The sequence below is a fragment of the Parasteatoda tepidariorum genome, chromosome 2 (assembly GCF_982258835.1).
Source record: "Parasteatoda tepidariorum strain Cologne lab strain chromosome 2, Ptep-v5.0, whole genome shotgun sequence".
NCBI classification, from domain to species: Eukaryota; Metazoa; Arthropoda; class Arachnida; order Araneae; family Theridiidae; genus Parasteatoda; species Parasteatoda tepidariorum.
In genome coordinates, this window is record NC_141756.1 from 16,262,153 (window position 1) to 16,277,346 (window position 15,194).

Below are 15,194 nucleotides of genomic sequence, written 5' to 3' on the forward strand. Positions count from 1 at the left end.
TACCTGCTTCTTAATTAAATTACATTTTTTTTGTGCTCCGGTATAATAGCGAAATATTAGAAATTATATTCCTTTTGAGCTTTATTGCAAACTCAGTTTTTGATTGGATTTGAGAAAAAAAAACTAATTCCAAAGAAAAACAGTGCCAATGCATCATGAGGCAGATTCAATAGAGGACTTAAACCAGTGTAATTTAAATACTCCAGTAACAGATTCCTTTTTAAGCTGGTTACAAATTGATTGAATTTCGGTGCTTCGTTTATTTTCCTCCCTCTTTTTCAGCAAGTATTCCTCCTGATCACATTTTTTGTTAAATTTTTTTTCTTCTTTTGCTCTCGATGCGGCTGAAAATGTGGCCTAAAGCTGAAACCTTTTAAAAGGAAAAATGGCGATAAGAAGTGGAAAAGTAACAAAAACTTAGGTGAGGGGCTTTTCGCCAGGTTTTCAACAATAGAATATTTTAATCGATTGATGTAAATGGTTCTGGTGATCTCTTCACTGTTAAAGACAAAGGAAAATAACAACTCACCCTGTTCTTTGCTATGTGATAATTAATTGAGTTTTTCCCCCGAAGAATATGTCCTTTCTTGAGGTGAAATGATTAATAAGTCTTACGTAACTCAATTCCAAGATTTCGCCAAAGCTGATTGATTAAATTACTCTTATGTAAATGATTGAGAGCAATTTCGTTATTGGTAATTACAATGAGAAAGATTGCATAATAATTCTTTTAAGTAAATAATCAGAATAGTTTAGTTGAAATGACCCTGCATGTAAGGTTTTGCTGCCATACATTTCCTTTAATAAGATTTTGATATTATTTTATGTAATTTAAAGCACGTTTACCAGCTGTGTTCACTGTTTTATCTGCATTATGTATTATTTTATTTACGTTATGTCTCAGTTTATTTGCATTATGCTTTATTTCCTTTGCTTTGTGTATTGCTTTATTGCTATTTCTAGATTGTTAAATCGGCATAATAATTTGAAATATTACCAAATATAGGTATAGAAGAAAATTAACACACATTAAAAATTTTTTTGATAGTGATTTCTAGGTATTTATTTTAAATGTGTGAGATTTATTTGTTTATTCAGCATTATTTTATGCGGATGTCAAAACTTGCTGGTTGCTGGGTGATCTGATTATGTTTCGCTTTTGTTTCTATTTGCGAGCTATTTCGTTTTGGTGATTTCATTGATATTGATTGTATTATCACTTCGTCAAATAAACAACTCAGAATAGTTTTGTGTTGAAATATTATCATACTTGGAACGTCTTGAATGGGACAAATGCATCTGAAACTGAAAAAAAGAGCTTTTTTATAGCTTTTTTTAAAGCGTTCTATGTTATTTTAGGCATTAATTGCTTTATATACTATAGCCAGGATAGCCTGGTTGGTAGGACATTTTGCTGGTGTACGTGAGAATAGGGTTCAAATCCCGTCGAAAGAAGAATCCCCGTATTAAATGGTGACTGGTGCACGTTAAATCAGCATCACAAAGTCCTCCCGAAGTTCGCATAACAAATCAATATCCCTGGGGTTAGAGAATTGGAGATCGATTGTTCCATGGTTCAGGTCAAAATTACGATCCATGGATGAATGAATAGAGTATGATTGGGTCCGTCCTTTAAAATGAATTGTAACATGTGTGTGCCTGTAGTTGTATTCCTGATCATAGATGACGCCACTGAAAAAGCAAGAAACGCGCCCTCTGCCTTAAAAATTTAATTGATTTCAAGCAGGATTGATGATTGACAAGTGGCAAACGTAACAACAATATACGCTACTTCATTTGGATTATGTATTATTTTCTTGCATTTATTACTGTTTTTTAGCATCATCTCGTATTTTTTAGTTAATAATATTCGAACACAAAATTTGTTTAACTGTTCAAAGTATTAACGAACGCATAAAAAAGTTGAGACGCATCAATGCAGTTTTAAGAAAGCAAATTGTAGGCATTTTCTTTTAAAAATAATTAATTCTCTTTAATTATTTATATGAATATTTTATACATTTATATCATTATTTTTATGTGAGTATTAAATTAAAATAAACTCAGTAGTGTTGGAGTCGATGAAGGGACAAAGCGTCCATCCCATTTTTCTCGACCTTAGGCTCTTGGATACAGAAGCAGATGTTCCGGTTGGGTGGATCCGAACGTGAAACCCCCTGTGTTTAGTTTCTAAGCATGCTTGGTACTCTTTTTATTGACCCACTGAAGGGAAGAAGGACTGATTCAATCGTGACGTTCAGAGGATAGAACCCCGGACCTGTGGCTCAGAATCTGAAAACGCTAACATTCGTCAATCGAGCGTCATGTGTATATTAAGGATTGCATACTTTATTGCAGTCAATTTTATTTTCAAAGCTTTATAATAATTTGTTAAAATAATTTAATTATATCTTCTTATAGGTAAGATATTAATTTCTTTCAGAATTATTGCTATGTTGAGTCTTATTCGGAATTATTGCAATGTTACCCTGTATGAAAAATGCATGATCGCCTATCTTGAATTTATTAAGTGATTTATTTTTTGGCATTTATTGTATAATTGGATGGGTGTATTATTTCATTAGAATTCGTTTCAAAATTTTAATGTATAAGATAGATTTAGAGGACCAGAATATCACTAAATATATAGAGATTGAAAATCTTTATATTGGGACAAATTAAAAGTGATGTTTATAATTTTTCTATTCTAGTTAAAAATAATAGTTATAAATTATTATAAAAAAATTGTTTATTTATTCAAATTTTTTCTTGATGTGACTGCTAATGACGTAAAAAAATACATGCCAAACACCGTCTAAACCTTGTATGCCACTTTGTTACTAATGATTTCATCTCAAATGAACAAATAACTATTATTTCAAGAAAATAACTCCGCTCGGCATTTTAGAAACAGTTCTAACGCTCAAGATTTTAAAAATATGATTGTATATATATTTAAGCAGGAAACTAACTTTCATGACACTGATATGTCATATATTATATACAAATCGATTTGCACAATTTTTATTGGTTATTTTTAAATACCAGATAAACGCAATTGCTTAAAAAGTTTCGATAGAGGTCTGAGTGGGACATCTCGAAATCGTTTTTAAAAATTGTATTTGGCCTACCATTTGACACAATTATATTTTTTCAACAGAAAAATTTGATCCCGACATTTAATTTACCAATTCAGGAAAATATATTTTCGTGTAAATAATGTTAAACAAATATTATATGATGATAAATTAAACCCTTTCTATGTAGCTGTATTGCTTTGGACGAAACTAAAAGAACGAGCATTCTCAAATTAAAACTATCTGACCTTCTCCTGTCAAAAGGCGAAACGGTCCCGGACATTTCATAGCTCAAACCGCCGGACTGTGACACACCAACCACCTATCATTTTGCTGCCCGTTATTCGAATCTGGAAATATAACTCCAATTTCCGATTCACTGCTAGTTCCGTCCATTATCAATCAGGCGCCTGTGCCCGATTCAATTCGGTTAATCCGCTATTGTGATACCCGCGGACTCACACGCCTCATTTAACACACCCAAGGTCTACTCCCACAACTAACTGATGAATTGTCACTGCGTGTGGAAGACTGCTACACGGGAACACGTACGGGGTATTCATCAAGAGTGGAACTGTGATGGTATGGGGTTAAGGGAGAGTTTTTTTTTCTTCTTTTCCGGAATTATTATTTAGGGTGTGATTAGGGTGTATGGAGTAGTTAATGATCTGAAGTGATGAACTGTTTCAGTTATTTGGGAAATGTTCCGCATTTTCATAATCGTGATTTCATCCTCCTTATTTTTTGTTTAAAAAAAGGAGAGGTATATTTCATATAAATGAGCTGAAACGCGAGGATGAATTATTTATTGCCCTAGAAAGTTATTTTTGTTTGCCAAACACAGCATTTTTTATGTAATTATCGGGGTCTTTTCTGGACATTAAAACTGTAATATTGCAATTTTAATTACTTTTACAGGATGATAAAATAAATATTGTTTGTGTAAATATTATATAAAATTAATTCAGAAATTGTTTGTCTACGATAGGTACTCTGTCCGCCATTCGTCTGGAGGGGTGGCGGGGACTATGGTAACGAGGTATGATTATTTCAAGTAGGGGTGCGGGGTCCCTCTTAAAGACTGGTTTCGGTGGGAGAAAAGGCGACTTCTTTCTTCGATCTATTGTATTAGCCCTAGAGTTAAGAGAAATGAGCATTCGCGCCTGAAACATCGTTTAGAGCGTGTGATTCCTTTTTTTTAATCTTTTCTCTTTTTCAAAAGCTTCTGTTTTAGAAAAAAAATTAAAAAAATTTATATGTATGTATGGAATATGTATGGAAATTGCATAAAATTGTTTAAAGCAGCTCAATGTTTTATTAATAAATAACTCATCTATAAATTTATCATACATAGTAAATTGGTTATTAAGAAAAAAATAAATTTGCTAATAAAAACTGTTTTTAATAAATAGTGAAAAAAAACTGTACAGGTTACAATAAAATATGAATAAGAAAACGTAATTTAAGCAAAAAAAAACTTCAGATAATTTCAGATGGTTTGATGGGTGCTGATAAAAATCATCGTTGATAGTTTTAGATTTCATCCTAGTTGCGGTCACTTGCTTTCAGTTTCAAAAAAAATAAATAAATAAATAAAATATTTAAAAATTAATAATCAAAACAAAGATATTTAATATTTCTCCAAGCACAAATAACGTGAACTATTTTTATTTTCAGCAAAAGTTTTATCTCCTTTTAAAATCAGAGTTATTAAGCTTAAGCTCTTCACTTTTTCCAGAAAATTCAAGTAATAAAAGAAATTAACTGCTTTGAAAAATGTGCAAGTTTAGAAATTAAACCATCTAACAATCAATGAACATTCATAATAAATATCGTGAAATTAAAAAGTAATATTAAAAAAACCTGTACTACCCTTAATGTCAGAATTTGTTCACTTTTTTTCCTTTGTATTTAAAAAATAACAACAGATTGAATCGAGAGAATTATTTTAAGTAAGAAAGAAATATTTATGCGAATCTTAAAAAAGTTCTTGAATCAGATTAAATAAGTCTCCTACTGGTGGCTGAGTCAGCCAATCTGGTATACTCCCCATACAAGTTATCATCGAAGGCGAAAGAAAAGGAGACCTCTTCATCGAAGCCACCCTCCCTAAAATGCTCTCTTCTTGTTTCCATAGCACCAGACTGCCGCAGACTTTGTGGCGGACAGAGTACCTATCGTAGACAAACAGTAATCTATAAAGTGTGATGTTTGAGTAAAAAATAATTGTGTTTCTTGGGTGGGTGACATGATTAAATCTAGATTCAACTAATCGCACGTAGAATATGAACAAATAAAAAATTTAATTAGAAAAATAAAAGTTGGAGTATCGTTTACGCAAGAATCACTATCTGCGTTATTCCAAGCTGTAATGTAAGATGAATTTAAAGTTTCAGTTCGTCTTTTACTGTTGCACCTTTTATTAATTCTGGCTGATATAATTCCACAGACTATTTTCGGTGATACGATTGAATCCATGTTTGATGCAATAGTTTGTTTGTAGATGACGCACAACCAATACTAATATTCCATACACTTCGGACGTCCTGCAGCATGACGGTGACATTATTAGTTTATTCATTCTGGGTTAGTTGATCACATTGGCAGAGATTCATTCTAGCTTGCTGATTAACCCCTTAACAATCGGATAATTTTCAAGAAAACTGTCATAAAAGTGCCTATTTTGCCAAATACACATATTTGATTCGTGCTGACATCTAGCTTAAAATAAACTAACTATCTACAATTACCTTAAAAATATCCTGGTACTGTCAGCTGGTGTGTAAAATGAAAAATAAAATGTTTTCCGGGCAAAATAAATTAATTAGTTTTATTCTTATTGGCGCGTTACAACTGAACACTCCAGCCGGGAAATTTCACGGGAGCGAGAAATAGAGGGTGAAACCTCAGCCCGTTATTTTCACGGGAGAGAGAAGGTTAATGATTAGAATTTTCTGGAAAAAAAACAATGACAAGAGTATGCAAGACAACATAATGAACAAAAACACTTTTCTAAACAAGACTCTTAAGTTATGGTGATTGTCCATTGCTTCATATGATCAGCAACAGTTGAAGTGATGTTTGGACCCTCGTCTTCTTAGCATCATACCGGATAATTTGCTTCACTTCAACTATAGCTTGTGATTTTCGATAAAAGTTCCAGACCAGTTCAAAATTGTATTTTCTGATGATTAGAAACAAGATTTCCAACTCGGTATTCATAAGACTTTTTTTTTTTTATTAGTGTACTGCTGATGATTTTCATTATGGATTCTTAGCATCTTCTAGGATGTTCTCCTTAGCATCTTCATGGATTTTGTCTCTGTCTTCATCGATTCCCATATTACTTGCGTTCTAAAGATTTCTGTCATCCCCGTCTTTACACTAGTCTAACGTTCGATAGGCGTTATTTTCTTACTTTGGAGATAGTTGCATTCAATGTTTTTTGGACCACTGGCGCAAAATTGAGCCGTTTTTTTTTTGGATCTTTCACTGACAATTTTGCTGAAATTTGGAAAACTATGGCATGGATTTTTTAACTTGTTCATTTCTCTTAAGAATGTCAGTTGTAATAGTTATGTGAGTAATGTTTTAACTTTTGCAATAATCTTTGAATTCTTTAAAATTGAATGCAGTTCTTCGAACCGTAATAATTCACGTGATTTACCAAAGATAGATTCTTTTACTATAACATTTTGCGAAGATGTGCTTTTAACACGATATAACCATGTTAATTTTGTAAGTACATCTGTAAATGTAAGCATATGGTAAGAAATTTTTTTCGTTGATGGTGAAGGACCCAAGAAAATCAACATGATAGGTACTTAAAGGCATATCTTCCTTTGGAGAAGGGAATTGAAAACCTGTTCCCTTTATCCTTTTTTTATTGAACTATATGCATCTTACACAGTTAACTACGTCCTCCACATAGTTACTTATATTGGGAAAAATAATTTTCTTCAATCAGGTTTTGAGTCTTATTGATGGCAAAATATCTTAAATTATGTGCATCCATCAATATTTCAACCTGTATAACCATAGGGACCGTTACTATATCTCTGTCATTTACAAGTTTTAAAAAAAGTACATCATTTTTAAGGGAATTGTCCTCAGCTTCACCTCATTTAATTTCACCTCATTTTATCAATTCTTTGATAGTCTTAATATATTTATCAGTGACTTGTGCAGACATAATTTTGACGCCATAATTACAAATAATAATTATAGATATAAATAATTATGAATATAAATAATTATGGATATAAATATAAATAATTATAGACGTAAGACCGAAATAATTATAGACATAATTATTTCGGGACAGCCTATAGTTGATGCTGGGACGGGAGAGCCTGGTTGGTAGGGCACTGGGTTCATGTCCAAGAGGTCGTGAGCTTGATCCTCGCCGAACGAAGACTCCTCGTGTAGCAAATGGTGACTGATGCAAGTTAAATCTGTCGAGTCTCAAAGTCCTTCATGTTCCCATAACAAATCAAACCTCTGGGGGTACTGATCCAAGAGTTTCCTTCTCTTCTGGATTGGTTCAAAATTACAAGACTACGGAGTTGAAAATGACAGGACAACGGAGTCGGTTGTTCAACGACGGTTATAAAATGAAATATAAAATATACTTGATGCGGGATAGCTGTTTCAAAGCATGAACATGGCGCATTTGTGTTGCAGACCGATTAATTATTTCACTGTTAAGTTTTTCGAGATACAAAGCCTATCACGCAATTTAGGAAGTTACTTTCCTATTTTTTCCCATAGTATTTTGAAAAGCAGAACATGTAGTAACCATTTTAAATTTATTCTCTAATAAATAGATACAAACTTTTACTAAAGCTTGAAAATAAGGCAAACACTTCTAATTCATATCTCGAATACTTTTCTTTCAAAGCTGTTTCCTAATGCACAGGATGGAGTTTTCCATCACCAGCTTCTTATAAGCATAATCAAATTTAGAAGCATCTGCGTGCAATTCCATTTTATCACCTTGCTTAAATAAACACGGAACAACAGTTCAAATGAGTATTTCTTTAAGTTTTCGAAAGCTAGTTTTCGCTCTTCTAATTTAAATTCAATTATATTAGGTAATGAATCACTCAATGGTCTTGCAATGTTAGAGCAATTTCGAATAAATTTTCTGAAATAGATAGTAAGCAAATGAAAACTGGGAGTTGTTTAATGTTTTTGGTTTCTGGAAACTTCTTTACGGCCTTCTTTTTTGCGCTAAAGGGGTTATATTTCCTTTTTCTATTATATGTCCCAAGAAAGCAACTCGAGTTTTAAGAAATTAACATTTAGTAAAATTAGTTTTTATTCCTTAATCTGATGCTGTTTTAAGAACCCTAGTTAAACATTGAAATTCTTCCTCTTCTTAATTAGTGGTAATTTTAATATCATAAAAGTAAATGACTACGCTATAATTATCCTATTAATTAAATAAAAAAAGGAGAAATTAATCTCTAAAATTCAGCTGGGCTATTGACAAAGACAAAAGGAATTTTGCAGTGACAAATGAATTCTATTTTTGACTTTCTTTGTGAAAGGAAATAAACCATGTCTAAGATGAGTATCTTAACACCCTTTAATTGATCTAGAACATCATCATTTATCACAGGAAAAAAATGCTCCTTAACCATTTTCTTATTTAACTATCAGTAATCTACACAACGATGCATGCATTGGTCCATTTTTCTTTTTAAATAAAATTGATGGGGAAGCAAAATCTGAACTATTGTGTTTAACTCTTCCCTCTCTAAGCCACTCATTAATTTCTTTATCCCATTTTATTTATCAATAAGAAAACTTTCCAGGTTTAGAGTATTTAGGTAAGTTAGAGTAGACTTTGTTTAATTCGGAGCATAATTATTGAGAAGTTCAAAAATATCATTTCTTATTTTTACATCTGTTATATGAAATATATCAGCATCACAATCATTTTTATCAATGTGTAAACATTAAAAAAATAACAATATCATAATATCAAAAAATCATTTCATCGCAATTGTTCAAAAAATGAAGATCTTCCTGATCTCACAAAATATTTGAACTTGACCTAGATTTATTTTCCCTCTCAAAATTGTTTAGTTCGGGGAAAAATGAAGAATAATTTATTTTAACTTCCGCGTTTTTTAAATTTTGAGGATTTACTTAAGTTTGAAACTGCACTTAGTCTTTCTAGAAGATATCTAATAGTTTTCAGAGGCACAGTTGCATTTGAAGATAATTGATAGCAGCATGTAACAAATAGTATTTGCTTTTCGATAGATTCTTTTAAGAAAACGGAAAGTTGATACACTTTCGCACTAATTTTTTCACCAAAATAACTGGTTAATTGAACAGTATGGGAAATGTATCTTTAAAATTTCGGAAGGAATCTTTCATGAAACATATCCTTAATCCGCTATCTGTAACGGATTTGATTTTCCTCCCATCTATATTCAAATCCATATATTCCAATTTAATTAGATATTTATTCTCTAAAGGAAGATGTTTACTTTTAATTTGATTTATAGGGTTAGAGTTATTTTGAGGAGAAGTGTCACAAATTTAATTTACCATTTTAAAGCGAATATTAGCTTCATGTGAAATAAGTATTACATCCGCATGTATATTAATTACGAATTTCTGAGGGTTTACTACTTTTATGGTTAGGTGGGAAATATTTTTCCTGTTGCTCGTCTATATTGTATGTAAAATTATTTTCGTGACGATGTTGAAATTCTGTAGCATATTTGAATGAATTGTTCATTTTTTTAACTGTAAATTTCACATTCTCGATGAAGTTCAATGAGTTTTATCCATTCATGTAATTTATGTTAACTGACGTGGTGTGTAGTATCTTTATCCAAAGATTCTTAAAGCTTATCTGAAATAATTAAATTGCACAAAGATTTAATGTCATTTTCCCTTCTCAATCTCTGATTGTATTCAAAAATAGGTCGAAGACTCGTGGTAAATTGAATGATATTTTCATCATAATATCTTCGAGCAATGCGAAAATAATAATAATATAAAATGTTTTTTGATAGGGACTGAGTTTATCTTATTATTAAACCTTTCAATTTAACGTAATTTTTCAATTCTTCATCGGTGATATAATAAATGAGCATTATTTGCTTTTGCTTCAAGTAACGTAATTAATATTTCAGACTTTAAATTATCTTGTACATTTTTTGCTTTAAATAATCCTTCTAGATATTGAAAAAATAATGTATTTTAGGCTTCGGTCGAAACTGGGTGCATTGAATGTAAAACTAAACCATGTTGCGCTGGAGGATTTATTCCTACATTGAGTCGATAGGGGTCTATTGCTACATTCCTAGATGCTGCGCTGTGTTTACTGAGTTCTAATTTTTGACCCTCCTTTTGTTGAAGTTAATCCTTTTTCGTCTTTATTAATTTTAAACTTCTCTGATTCTAATTGTAATCGCTTTTGCTTTGACTACTCCTCTGCTGCAAATTTCCTTTTATTAGTAATATATTCTAACATTTATAATACAAATTTAGAATCAATTTTATATACATCGGAACATGCGATTAGCGTTTTAATTTCTAACACCATTACATTTTCCGGCGTTTAAATATTCAGTTCAGTAACAAGCTGTGAAAGATCTTCTTTTTTTTGTCTTGTACAATTTTAAGAGAAAGTTTCTAACCTTGTTTGTAATAAGAAATCTTAGAAGAAAGTTCGTCCAGTTGAAATCTCTGTATATCTCAGAAGCGAAGAAGTATTTTAATTTCCAGATCGCACCCCGTGGCTTGAGCCCCCCTCCCATACATAAAAAGGGTGGAAAATGTGATTGACTCTAGATTCAAATAATAACGTATAGCTTTTGATCAAATGACAAATGTAATTAAAAAATAAGGGTTGGATTATAATTAGCACCTTCTGTTTGAGGTGCAACCATCATGAACCATGAATCAACTTCTATATTATTCGAAGCTGAAGTTGAGATGAATTCGCATTTTGTTGCAGCGCGTGTAATTATTTTGGACTGATGTAATCCCCCAAACTGATGCAACACACAACCATTACTATATTTTTACATGTACTATAGTGTTCGAAATAATTGGGACAAGCAAGATTTTCTCATTCGAGTTGGTATGAGATTGAAAGTGATGTCCCGAACCGCTTCAAACCAGTTATATCTGCCTTGAGCTGCGGTGACGGATAGACCTTCACTATAATTTACTCGTCTGATTGGTTTTAGTGTATTTGTAGTTCAGTTGTGAGATTTCAGTGTGGAAACTGGTGGTTATAATTTTGAGTTTAGTCTAACACAAGTTATGTGCTTATAAGAGATTGATATTAGTCCGAGGAAGCGCTCTAAAATTATCGCTCTTAATGAACACACTTCTATGACTGTAAGAGACATCGCTACAGCAGTTGGTGTAGGGATATCTAGTGTTTCCAGAATTCTTAGAACATTTGAAGATTCCGGCTCATCCTCTCCAAAAAGAGAAGGAAAATGTGGACGCAAACGGAAAACTACTCCAAGAACTGATAAAAGTCTAATAAGAAATAGTAAAATTAATCCAAGAAAGACGAGCACAGACCTCCGAAGGGATTTATTGGATTGTGGTGTTGATGTGAGTACTTCAGCAGTACGAAAAAAGTTTCAAGAAGTTGGACGTAAAGCAAGAAGACCAAGGAGAAAACAATTTCTAACTCAGAAAATGATGAAAAAACGTTTAGCATGGGCCAGAAAATATAAAAAATGGACTGTAAATGACTGGAAGAAAGTGGTTTTCAGTGATGAAACACATTTATTTGTGCAGGGACACAAATCAAGGGTAGTTAGACGAAGTGAAGGCGAAAGTCTGAGACCAGATCATATCCAACAGACTGTAAAACACCCTTCTAAACAAATGTTTTGGGGTTTCTTCACAACAAATAGCACTGGAAGCTTAGTGCCTCTAAAAGGCATGATGACTTCTGCCAAATACATCGATATATTACATAGTAGGATTGTTCCATTCATAGAAACGTTCGACGGAACATTTCAACATGATTTGGCCCCTTGTCACAATTCCAAACTGGTCCAGAATTTTATGCGAGAAAACAAAATAAAGGTGCTTGATTGGCCTGGTAATTCACCAGACCTAAATCCCATTCAGAACCTGTGGCATATTCTAAAAAATCGCTTAGCCAAGATGAATTGCACGACAGCAGAACAAATGATAAAAAGTGCTATTCAAGTATGGTTCTACGACGATGAAGTCAAGAACATGTACGCTACACTAGTGGAATCAATGCCAAAACGTGTTCTTGAAGTCATATCTGCTAAAGGAGGACATACTTCATATTAATACAGACATGTATCAATGTAACTTAAGGTATGTAATGATTAAAAGCTAAAGTTTCAATAAATCACTTTTTTTTTATTTGTCCCAATTAATTCGAACAGTATATATGAGGAATAATAATATATATGATATACCAGTATATATGAGGAATATATATATATATATATATATATATATATATATATATATATATATATATATATATATATATATATATATATATATATATATATATATATATATATATATATATAATTTTTCTGGTATATGCATATATTTTGTATCTAATCTATTCATTAATACTGCATGTCCCCAAGACTTCCGAAATTGTAAAAATAAAAGAATATGCTCAAATAGAACATGGAACTTACACTAAAATGTTAAGAAGTTCTATTGATATAATAATTTAATATTTAGAGAATCCTTCAGAAAGATATCGATGTTCAGTAAATTTTTTTTCGTTCTATAAAAAATTTCGGAATCTCTACTAACTTTTCTTGGGAATTCATTCTAATGGTAAATTATCAATTATTTTCCTTATACATGAACTTTGAGTGCATGTATGCATGGAAATATTAGCTGCTTCATTATCTATAATTTGAGTTATATGTTATACAAAAAAAATATCTATATTTATATTGAGTTAAAATATTTCAGGCTAAATCTGTATTTACAAAGTCATTTTTCATTATTACTGCTTATTTGATGTTTATATTACGTTTTATTTGAACATGTAATTATGCGAGGATTAACATTACAGTACTAATCAAGATAACTCTGTCTCTTGATTGTATACCTCGATTACGAAAATGAAAGGTATATTTTTTAAGAGTAAAATTATTTTTATACTTATTACTACAAAAATATAATGTAGCTTGGAAGAAATATGAAAAAGAAAATCTAACGTAAAAATTAAACAAGAGAACATATTAGCGAAATTGCTGAATATTCCAAAACATGTATCTTAATTACTTATATCAAAGATATTTTATCTTCATTTCCATTTATATACCCCTTTTTTTATACCTTTGTCAATTTTTTGCTGCCATGGTTACGGAACCTCACAACATATGAAATGTGTGTCATTTTCAAGAGCGTGTCTTCATACAGTAACTAAATTATTATTTCATAAATTTTTATTTATAAACTTATTTCCTGTACAAATAAAAGAGATAGAGTATCGATTTGTTATTTGGATTCAACGAATTCATAATATTTCAATTTCATTATGATTCAGTTAAAATAAATACACTTAGTTTAGTTATATTTGAGAGCATTTTCAAACGAAATTTTTTCTAAGCAATCAAATTTAAACCGACGTAGAACAAATAAATGAAAAAATAAAAATCTTATGTAATGTATGTTCCTAGTATACGTTTTCAGAAAGGTTTGTATCTTATTTAATGTATGACCCTAGTATACGTTTTCAGAATGGTTTGTATCTTATGTAATGTATGTCTCTAGTACACGTTCTCAAAAATGTTTGTATCTTATGTGATGAATGACCCTAGTATACGTTTTCAGAAAGACTTGTATCTTACGAAGATATTTGTATCGTATGTCCCAAGTTTTCGTTTTCAGAAAAGCTTGCATCTTATGTAATGTATGTCCCTAGTATACGTTTACGGAAAGGTTTGTAATATTTTATCGTGATACAATACCACTTTGAGAGTGAATAAAATATTTTTTAGATATTTTATTTCTTGTGGCAGTCCTATAATTCTTATAAATATTTCTGGCATGTTATCGTAGACATATGCATTTCAAAAAAAGCCAATTAACATTCCTGGAGTGTTAAATATTTGGTTAAATCTTTAATTTTTGTGCAGTCAATTTTTAGCAGTTTTGTATATTAAGGTGCCAGAAATAATTGTTTTAAAAATAAGTGTCTCTTTCTTTTTTATATTTTATTTTTTCTACTATGAGTAACCCAATTAGTACCATAACAGATAATACCTATCCGTAATGCTGTAAAATCAATGGTCTAATACCTATCTTAATTTGCTGTTAAAAAACTCTAAACATTTTGTGTTTTTTCAAGTTAATATAAAATTGAGCGTTTATATACTCTTGTGCATGTATGAAAGGTGTATTTAAAATGCTTTATATTGTAAGAAACGCACAGTACTCCATAAAAAGTACACCCGATTTGGTTTAGAATATTTGAAATCTTTAATTCTTAAAATGTCATGAAAATGGCACTACTCTCAAAAACGCAGATTTGGTTTAGTAAGTTAAAAAAAACTTATAATTATCACTTAAAATGTGAAAGAAAATCCCTATTCCTCAAAAAGCATAATTGATTTGATTTAGAAATTTAAAAACATCTCGGTATCAATCTAATTCTATTTTTAAATGCAATGTAAAAACTGGGTTGTAATTTTCTCTGAATATGATGTCGAACAATATGCATTCTTGTGAAGAAACAATTTATTTCAGACTAACATCCAATCGAGCTTTCATACATAAGTTAAAGAGCGTAATTTAAATCTAAACAATTAAAATGAAATAAGCTTACACCAAACATTTATTCATTCACATCAAACTAGAATTATATTCACTCCCGGAAACACCCATGTTGGCAAGCTCTGAATATGGTCTATAAATTGTTTTTATTTGAATATAAGTTGGTGTGATTGTGTAAAAGTATTCGATTCTACTATGCATCAACCAAAAGAATAGATGATTCTTTCTCAGTGATTGGCGATTTATAGGTTAGAATCTCCTTGTCGTCAGGCTACCCGTGGGAAGTTTTCGTGGTTTTCCACTCCATGTAACGCAAGTGCTGGCTAATTCCATAAA

General features: G+C 31.2%; 1 protein-coding gene across 2 annotated transcripts in view; it reads left to right on the forward strand.

Annotated features, from left to right (window-relative positions):
* LOC107448829 (uncharacterized) overlaps nucleotides 1-15,194 on the forward strand; it is a 228,833-nt gene that overhangs the window by 176,173 nt on the left and 37,466 nt on the right. The gene's annotated exons all lie outside the window — the stretch shown is intronic.